Genomic DNA, 9,460 nt, shown 5'->3' with positions numbered 1-9,460 from the left:
TTTAAATATTCGTAAGTTAAATATTTTAATTTATGGACTCACCTTTCAAACCTTCAAACATTTTCAAACGAAACGATACCAATTTCAATCTTCACTTCCACATACACCACGTATCAAGATAAAGACTGTTCGAAATGCTTAATAAATAGCCCGAACCAGTCAGACCATTTTATTCTTCTCCAGGTGAGGCAACCACGACAGATTCTAGATTGATTTAGCCGGAAAGCTGAGGATGGATTCTAACCGGTGACTCAGTGGATCGATGTCAGTGTGAATCGTGGTCGAAACCATGGATGAAGCACATGATTCGACCCCATGGCTTGAACCTACCGATGGCAGCCTGTCTGTGAGTATAGACGAGCGATCATATCGGGTCGTTAACTGATATTAATAGCAGGGCGCGGTGAACTCGCTCGTACTGCCTCTGTCTGTCACGTTCTGTCGCTCTTTTGGCCTGGCACTCTGTGCTGTTCTACCTAAGGGACCCTTTGCCCTAATTGTAACAAATTAAATCACGCGATATCGACGATTCCCTCGGGTGAAATCTACGCGCGGCAGAAGCGTGCCGCGATTGTGCACGCCTTTTCAACGCTCTAATCTATTCTCGTCGGACCATTGTTTCCAATTAAAGGGTCCCAGATTTACGCTCAACTACGGGCCATATTTCGGGCTTAGTTACTCGAGATTAGTACAAGATGCAGATCTGTAACATAGGTTCGTTTAGGTTTGTGATTTTTATACGCTCGTATTGTATTTGAGTGAAAGTTAGAATTAGAAGATTACAAAGTTTGAGGGACTTTAGTAACTAATATTAAGCTGTGTTAGGTCATGTGCCTTGAAGATTTTGGTTTCTATTAAATTTTGAATAAAATTATAGATAGGGGTTTCTTGTACAATAGTCGATATTAATAATTCTTAAAAATAATAGTTATTAAATAATTATTGTACAAGCTTCAGCTTCGAGAAATTGGTTTTTCAACTGTAATAAACTGATATTGTTTTTCTTTGATGATTTAGCCTATTTTATATTTTGGAATTCAGTCTGTACTTACCTAATCTAACCTAACCTCAATCTGTATTACTCAAGATGCAAGGAATCTGACGAGTGCTATCCAAGATTTAACAATCTTAGTTAAGAACGTTCAAAATTAATAAATAATTTGTAAATATTTTACTTTAAGAACAATGATAAAAATCGTATAACTCTACCTGTTTCTCCCTTTTTTCCAGATTTTTGGCAGGTATGGTACCTTTTGCGAAGCAACCGAGAGAAATCTTCCTCTAGAACGTTGGGCTGGATTTATAAGCATGCGAATAAACTCTTTTTAATATGCAGCACTAACCTGTTGAATGCATTGTGTTCGTGACAAGCAGTGATTACATTTGTTCTCTCGAGTTAGATACATTTTTTATCATTTCAACGATCGTGTTACCGATGATAACCGCGTTAACCGCTGCTAGGTATCGTTGTAGATCAAGGGTGCTTTAATATATTACTTTCTGGTCTCGCGGCTAACTCGATGAAAACCGACCAGAAAGAACAATGAAAGGGAAGCCAGAAAATTTGTTGCAGTAACTGATTCTCCTCGTAAAAATTCCTTTTGTATCTGAATAAAAATATTCAAGCAGCCCATACTTTTCCTATATTTCTTACTAAATCACCAAAAATTAACCACCTTCACTCTACGTGTGTAGCAACAGAAATAAATTTATGTTCTTACTCTCTTTCACTTTCAAATATCCTTCTAAATATAAAGTTAAAAACCAAAAAAGCTAACAATGTGATGCTTTAATATATTCTCTGATACAAATAAGAGCAAAGGCACTTCCTTTATTCCCCAAATTCCTTAATAACTCTTTATCTAATTTTTAGCAACAATCTACGTAAATATTAGTAAAAAACTGTATTATATTTTTCCACACAAACAAGAACAAAAAGAACCAAACACAAGTACTTCAATTTGCCGATAACTCTTGACTTTAATTCCTGATAAAGGTCTGTATAAACATTCTTACAACTCCAAAAATATATAGGCTACCATTAACATTTAAATATTTTTTCTAATTCTTTCAAGTCTAAAAATATATCAAAATAAATATAAAGATAATGTATACCAATATTTAAATAACTGTTTCACATTTTCCAAGTTTTCTTATCCCTAACAAGAGCCTATCTATCAACCAATAAAAAGAAAGTGAAAAAAAGAGGGAAGAAGAACTAAAGTGCAAGGATTTCGATGCGTGGTACGACAAGGAAAAGGGAAGAAACTCGGGAAAACTAAAAAGAATGGTAACAGAGACGACTTTTGATATTTCCTGGCTTTACCATTAGCCAGACACAGTCCTCTAGTCGGCGAGGGTAGCACGGTGGATGCGGGGAAAGCCTCAGGAAGCTCTAACTCACGGGCAAAGGGGCAACCCACACCGTTCACCCGAGCCAGCCCCTGCCATTAACATTAACCGAGCACATACAGGGTGTTTGCAATGGCATTATCGATCGGTCCGGTGAAAAAAGACCAGCGAATCGAGCACTTTGTACGATACGTGCAGGAAACGCCTAGTTTACATTCACGAAACCCGGCTAAATGCCGATAGACTCGTTTTCGGCCTCTATCCACCGTACCCGGCCCGTTCGTGATTGCCGACAACAATACGGATCATCCTGATTCAGAGAGAAAGAGAGAGAGAGAGAGAACATTTTCGACCTGAACTGATTATCCTTCGGATTCTCTTGGAAGAGGAAGACTCTATTTTGGGCGCTTGCAGAATTCTATTGCCAACCAAGGGTGATTTGGTTTGAGTGCTATCTTGTTCTTGGTATCAGCGTAGAAGAATATGGAAGTGACCTTTTTGTTGGTTGAATGATTTCTGGATGAAATATTGGAAGTGAGTAATTTATTATTTTGAATAGAATAAATATTTTGTTCTAAATAGAAGAAGAAGATTCTATCTATGGAGTCCTTCAAATTATTTTTTGCCTGGTTAAGTGATTCTTGGGATAATGATGATTCTTTTATGTCCTTAGAGAGAAAATTCATTATACTGTGTACGAGATAAATATTTTCTTCCAAACGTAACAGTGGCCTAAAAAAGAAATGGGGAATTTAACTGGGTTGTTTATCCTCCAGGTTTGTCTTAAGTAATTATTGAAATGACATGATATTCTGAATGAGATAAACACCTTATTCGCCATAATTAAATAAGGTGGTACCACGAAAGTAAAGAATAAGTTGTTAAAAAATTTAACAAATAAAGAGATGAGAAAACTTTTATCGCCGTTCTTTATCAATTCTCATATTCTACAGCAATTTTCAATATTATTTGTATCGCACAGACGCACAATCTGTAAACCAAACGCAACTTAATAATCCTTCAAACCTCTGCAATTTCGCAGAAAAAGAAACAAAAATTTCCTTATTATTTACCTAGTGATTCGTGAATAATCGATTAAACCGATCACCGTTAAGAATCAGTCTCAAATCGAGCAGTTCTTCTCCGTTTCAACGACCATTCCCCTTGGCCAGTTCGTTTCCGGTGGAAATCACGAACCATGTCTAGCCGTGGCTCGTTGTTCATGCGTGAAGCCTCCAATCGTGAAGCAAGGAACGGTGTCAATCGTGCGAGAAACATCGAACCTTTTGTGTCCTGATCGATGAGTGCGTTTTCGTGTCCGGACCACGGTGGATCCGTGCTACTTCCGGTCGCGGCCATCGTCAACCGTTTCCACGTATAATCGGCTATGCACGGTGTGCTGCTCGTCTCACTTTCAGTCGCGACTATTGGATCCACTGAATCTATCTACGGATAAAAGTTATAAGAAATGAGATATGGTGTAACAAAGGAGAGAAGAGATTTTTTGAGATAAAGGGAGATGGGGGTTGATAAAGCTATGTTCTTCTTGTTGAAAGAGGTAAGGTGGTTTGGGGATGTAGAAGAGAGTTGGTTGAATGTGAGTCTGTGAATAAAATTGGTTCTATGTTATTAGGTTCCAAGCCTGTGAACCTGTGAAGAAAATAAGAATGTTATTAAGTGAATAGTCATTGGGAAGAAATAGAAGAAAGATCTACGGCTAGGACTGTTTAAAGTTTAAAGACAGTTCATACTTATGTATAATTTTCTTAAAATCAAATTGAGATCAGCAACAAACATTTGCAAATCATAATCTGATTTAGATCTGAAGAACTACGAGAAACAATAGGACCGGATTTTCTATAGCGTAATAATGCGATCTTGAAAATGAGAGACCGATAACAATAACACGTGAATTCGCGTTGATCGCTACGGTTAACGAATAGGACGATAACGATACATGGTTATCGACGATATGTTGGAACATATACCGGCGGCTGGCCGCCAGCACCCTTTCGAAACCGTGCTCTGGCCACGTGTCCGACGTGTCGCGCCCCCGTTGTTACTGCACGCCGTAGATCAGATAATTTTCGTACAAGCAGATACCCGGTGGAAGGGCGGGAACGAATACGCCATGACCTTGCATAAAGATCACGAGATAACATTGATATATTAATCGAATTTACTACTTATCCTGGGAATGTTATTAGCTTTACGAAATCCCTACGTGTTCATAGGCATTGCTCTCTTTTAGTTCTGGTTTAGAATTGTCATTATAGTATTATTATTATATGACTAAATTTATGAAATCGAGTAGATTAGTTTTCTTAGCATTTGATATCTCTCTTAACAATTATTCTTTAAAAGATTAATCTATCTTTGATTTAAGCGCAATAACAAGCAAAATGTAATCCAGTTGTGTCGCATAAAGATTAGCAGATAACGTTGAATTATTCATAAAAACAATCCGTTATTTTGGAAATGTTGCTAGCTAGATGGGGCACATAAAAGTTTATAGGTATTGTTCTTACCTAACTATGATCTAAGATAATTTAGGATTTTTATCTAAGTTGGATTTAAAATAATTTTAATCCCACGTTTACTCAAAATTCCATATTTCAATCTGGCATCATTTCCAATCAATGCATTTAACTGAAGTTACAAAGGAATAGACGTTGTTCTTACCACATCCTTTTATTTTAGAGCGTTGAAAGATTTAAGTGGATAAATCCCCGCAAATCGGAGGTGAAAGACATTTAGTTGGAAATATTGGATTATTATAAAGACCCATTACGGAGTACAATTGAAAGCTCAATGTTCTCGTCATCTTGAACTTATGCCAAAGTCCCGTGACCGCTGCACGCCAAACTTCGAACTCTTGTATGCAACAATTTTCTGTTTTGCTTGAAAACCCTCCTCCTTCCTTTTTCGTTAACTTCTTTAGTCGCTATAAAGATATCAACATATCGATTCCAATTTAAATTTAATCACATCAAGAAGAACTAGCAACTTCCTCAATTTTCTCATCAAGTAGCAAATATAATAGATACAATATTAAAAATAAAAAAGTATCACAAAACACTTTGCAATGTTGTATAATTCTAATCTTTTCCAAAGACCACCGTAGAATATCCAACAAACAGTATTTATAGTCTCCCTTTATCCTTAGACGATTCTTGTTAAGTATTAAGCATGGACCGTAATTACGGAAATCGTTCCGGTTTTTTATCCTAATATTTCTGCTTTGCGTTCGAGAAACTTCACCGTCTATCAGGCTTTTGCTACCGTGTATTAGATCTAAAATACCAACATAAAATATTTGAGCCAGTAATATAGTATTACATTATGATATTAAAATTAATTACTTTCTTTTGTTCAATGAATTTTTCATTTCTCATTTCATCGCATTTAACATGGAAAATTCGGAGTAAAATAAATCCGGAGATCAATGAAAGATCCTTGTCCGTATCTGTTCCTTTTCAGAAAAGTTAAAGGATATGCATTCAATACATTTCAACTTTTTTAAACAAAACGTCCATCTGTGAGTATATCCGTAACTATATCTTAAAAAATTGAACCTAATTTAATTTTGTGGATCTCATGACAATAGTTTCCTTTAAAAAATATTTAGAGGGCCATTCGAAGACATCCAAGAGCCAAAAAAGTTAACTGAAAGCCAAAACGCAACACCTCTGAAAATTGAGAAACTCTTAAGAGACTGATCACCCCAACGAAGACGTTATTGTAAATCCAACGAATCCAAAACAGAAAAAAAACAATGGATATACGATGGAAAAAGTGAAATTGAGCTCCTGACTAAGTGCAACAAAGACAGTGATATACGCCAAACAAATATGAGAGACAAGGACGTAAAACATAGTAGTAGATACAGGTCAGATAAGGACAGACGGAGAGAGAGAAAGAGAGAGAGAGAGAGAGAGAGAGAGAGAGAGAGAGAGAGAGTGAGAGAGGGACAGGCAGGAAGGGAGAGGAAAGATCCACCCTGGTGGATGATCCCGCCTCTAAGGAGCCGCTTCATGCCAGAGCCAGGCACGAGGGGGTTAGCAACCAACCCTCCTACCTCCTCCACCGCCATCTCCACCCTCTCTCCCGGCGTCCCGGCGCAGGCTCCGATACACAGCCAATCGTCGGACCGCGACTGATAACGACGCTGCCAAATGTGCGTCCGTCGCATCGCGGCCGAGTTCGCCACGGTGGTCCACGCGTTTCTCGCAGCCTCGTTACATCCTCCGGGGTTGTAATCCGCTCGGATAGCCGGCTATCGGCCATCGTACGCCGGTTCATTTGGTTGTTAAGTCTGTTTCACCTGTCTGTTTTAGTTGAAGCTACGGCTTCCTTTGGATTTTATTTTATGTATCGTTGGATCTCTCTGCTATCATTCAATCCGCGTGTTCATCCAATGTTGCTGACTTCCTGGTTTGGTTCTCCCCGTTGAAGTTTTCTTTTCATTGAAGGATACTTGAAAGAGGAACGAGGTTTTAGTATTGGGTGAAGTATATATAGAGCGTGGTTGGGATTTTATTGCAAGTGAGGAGGTGAAGGTTTGAGACTCGGTTTGAGCTACCTGGTGCGAAAGACGAACTGGATTTGACGGTGCTGGATAAGGCTACACGCAGGACCCCGCATTGACGGTGAGTTGGATCTCATTTTGGACTTTTCAGTTGATTGTGATTGCATATATTATTGTACCTATAATATGAGAACTGTAATAGGAAAACAGCTTAGTAAGCAATGTAATAAGTAAGAGTTTGGAATATTTTTAACCAAAATAAGAGTACTATTTATGTAGTTTGAGAGTTAATGATTCTGTAGTTGTAATTGTATAGGAATAATGTAATAAATAGTATAGTAAGTAAGGATGTTGTATAAAATTGTAATAAATAGTATGAGAAGTAAGAGCTTAAAACAACTCTGAAATAAATGCCCTGATAACTCGGAAGTCAATGACTCTACAATGACTGAGTTTTATCTGCCTACTTTGCCTTGGAATTAGGCTTATTTTGACAATAAGAAAAAACCAGCGAAGTGCCGGTTTCCATATTAACATCATGAACAAAAGACCCTGTTGTAGCAAATACATTATACATTATAGTATTAATTTCATAATAAAACATTTAAGTATAGAAAAAATGATAACACAATCTCGGACGTAATAAACGATGTTCCATTGATATATAACGCATATAATGATTATTAAGTCTAAGACAAATAGAATAGTTACAAGATCCTGAGATTTGCATAAATCATTTTATCGCTACACTCATACATACAGCCAGACAGGGTGTAATATCGCTTCCACCATTCCTGAAAAATAACTACAATGATTTAGAGGCGTACAGTAGTGGAACTATCCGAACATTTATCGCCTCGTGGGCGAATTTCCGATAACCGCTGAATAAAAATCGGCACGTTTATTATTCCCGATTCTTTCCCACGGGTTTTACCGGTTCGCGTTTATGATATACACTGTGTACACCCTCGTGAACACCAGCCTCACCTGTCTGCACGCATGTTTCGCGTATTAACCGCTCCGGCGTGTATCTTCAACGCTAAATTACCGCCCACGTTCGCAATTTTTCCTGCCGTCTCTTTTATTGGCCCGCATTCTACACCACGTTGTTATTCATTTTTTTAACGCCTCGTAAATTCTACAAATCCTCCCCCATTTGTCTCTCTTGTATCATGGTTTTTTGTTTCGTGTCATAATATCTCTTACGCAAGATTTCTTAACCCACTAAAGATCAATTAAGGCAACATTTCATTTACAATTTTTCGCAATCAATTTACATCATTGAATTTTGACATCCTTAACATTCCGATTGTAAAAAGAAATTCTAAAAATCCACTTAATATTTTTTTCATTATTATTTCATATACCTAGATTCTACAATTTAAAGTTAAAATTAAAAATTTTAAGTTAGTCTTTAATTGGTTACATCCATTTTTGTCTTTGCTCTTCTTTTCTTTTTGCTGTTTAATTCGGAAATTTCTGTTGCACCAAGTAAGAAAAATTCAAGACTTACTCGAGTCTATCGTTAAATAGGTGTTCTTGTTTTCTGCGGGGTTGTGTTCACTGGTTATCGTTTGGCTCTATTTTTGTCGTTAAAGAATTCCTGTTTTTAGAGGAAGAGCGCCTCGTTCAGGTAATATCCATGTTTTCCTCGCTGTCCTCTCTTTTCATCGATGAACTTTGTCATGTATTAAGCATGGATCGTGATCATGGAAGTCGTTCCGGTTTTTATCGCTGTACTAGTATTTCTGCTTTTCTCGTCTGAAAAACGTCATTGCCCCTTGGACTTTGTATTTTGCATATTAGAAGAGAAATATCGAGATAGAATATGTATATCGAATCAAGCGCATAGCATTATGCCTTGGTATTAATATTAATTATATTCTTCTCCTTTTCTTGCTCACCTCCTGTTGTATAATAAATGAGAGACTTTTTGTGCGATTGTATTTAATATTATACAGAGAATCTCAGGATTAATTTTAAATGGTTAATAATCATCGTCAACTTTCTTTTATGTTTATTATGGAGTCATAAGAAAGAAAACGTCTATAATTAAGGAAAATATTACTGCAAATCTTTGGATTCTATGTATTACTTCCGTAAAATTAATGTGCAGTATAAACTCTATATCTTACTAAGTTCCAACAATTATGAATTATATATTTATAAAAATCATATATATATATGTATTAGTGTCTTTTCATCTATATTGTCATTAAAACAGTACTTTACCTAACAGAAGAATCCAGAATTTTTCCTTCTTTTCAAACAAATTCAACATCCAACAACCATAAATCATATATTAAACCACAATAGGATATCAACCACCAGATATTACAAGCAACAAGGCAAATTCTGTTCAAAATAGAACAATTTGGCAATCTTTCTCTTTTGCAAAAGTGTCCAATCTTTAATAACCATAAATCAGACCTCAGTTTGATTCAAAGACTTCATTGAAAGATCAAATACCAATTTTATCTAGTCACCAAGAAACCATCATGCAATTCTTTCTAACCCATCATTAGACAGCACCAACAACAAGAAACAATCTATATAAGTATACTGTACCTAAAAAAGAAC

General features: G+C 36.7%; 1 protein-coding gene and 1 long non-coding RNA gene across 2 annotated transcripts in view; one reads left to right on the top strand and one right to left on the bottom strand.

Moving 5' to 3' along the window:
* Positions 1 to 339: 339 nt before the first annotated feature.
* LOC122569513 lies at positions 340 to 8,615 on the bottom strand. The gene is made up of 5 exons (XR_006317490.1): positions 8,394 to 8,615; positions 6,935 to 7,073; positions 6,431 to 6,828; positions 3,426 to 3,798; positions 340 to 703 (listed from the first exon to the last, which is right to left on the bottom strand). It is a non-coding gene; the product is annotated as an uncharacterized LOC122569513 (long non-coding RNA).
* Positions 6,815 to 9,460, top strand: part of LOC122569505 (transcriptional regulator ERG homolog) — a 70,680-nt gene continuing 68,034 nt past the window's right edge. Inside the window, exon 1 of the mRNA XM_043730655.1 lies at positions 6,815 to 7,001. The gene's annotated coding sequence lies outside the window, so the exon portion shown is untranslated. The remainder of the gene's footprint in view (positions 7,002 to 9,460) is intronic.

This window comes from Bombus pyrosoma, linkage group LG7 (genome assembly GCF_014825855.1).
Source record: "Bombus pyrosoma isolate SC7728 linkage group LG7, ASM1482585v1, whole genome shotgun sequence".
NCBI lineage: Eukaryota > Metazoa > Arthropoda > Insecta > Hymenoptera > Apidae > Bombus > Bombus pyrosoma.
Note: the sequence above shows the minus strand (reverse complement) of the source record. Positions and strands in the feature narration are given on the sequence as shown.